At 42.2% G+C, this 505-nt stretch overlaps 1 long non-coding RNA gene across 1 annotated transcript in view; it reads right to left on the minus strand.

Annotated features, from left to right (window-relative positions):
* The window catches only part of LOC113473171, a 10,226-nt gene extending 9,721 nt beyond the window's left edge, over positions 1–505 (minus strand). The window contains exon 1 of the long non-coding RNA XR_003395222.1: positions 449–505. This is a non-coding gene — a long non-coding RNA (uncharacterized LOC113473171). The remainder of the gene's footprint in view (positions 1–448) is intronic.

Below are 505 nucleotides of genomic sequence, written 5' to 3' on the forward strand. Positions count from 1 at the left end.
CCTCCCGAATTTTTTTTTTTTTTCCTTTTTTTTTTTTTTTTTTTTAAATAATAAAAACATATTTTCTCCTTGCAATTCAAGACTGTCCGGTACGTGCTTCCGGATATACAGGGTGGCCGTTAGATTATGATAAGTAGATGTTTTTCTTCTATACAGGGTGCAACAGAAGTATTCCCATTTTTTTGTCGTAACAATAAAACTACGGCTACATTAGACTCGTGTTTCATCGTCGTTTTTATCTCGTAGCAATGAAACTACTACATTAGACTCGTGTGGTCTGTGTCGTAGCATGTCCCCCATCCCGTCGTAGCATGTTCCCTCGCCAGATGGGTGATAGAAGACACAATACTTCCGATTTAGGTGCTAGGTCTACACAAGTAGCCTAGATTGATTCAGAAAGTACGTTGGCCCAAATATCGGCCGATCGTATCGGCCTCTTTCAACTTACTCTTCTTGGTGGGACTATCGGCTCCTTCGCTGGCCGTCACTGGGGCAGTGTCCCGAA

This window comes from Diaphorina citri, unplaced genomic scaffold (genome assembly GCF_000475195.1).
Source record: "Diaphorina citri unplaced genomic scaffold, Diaci psyllid genome assembly version 1.1 scaffold17605, whole genome shotgun sequence".
Taxonomy (NCBI): domain Eukaryota; kingdom Metazoa; phylum Arthropoda; class Insecta; order Hemiptera; family Psyllidae; genus Diaphorina; species Diaphorina citri.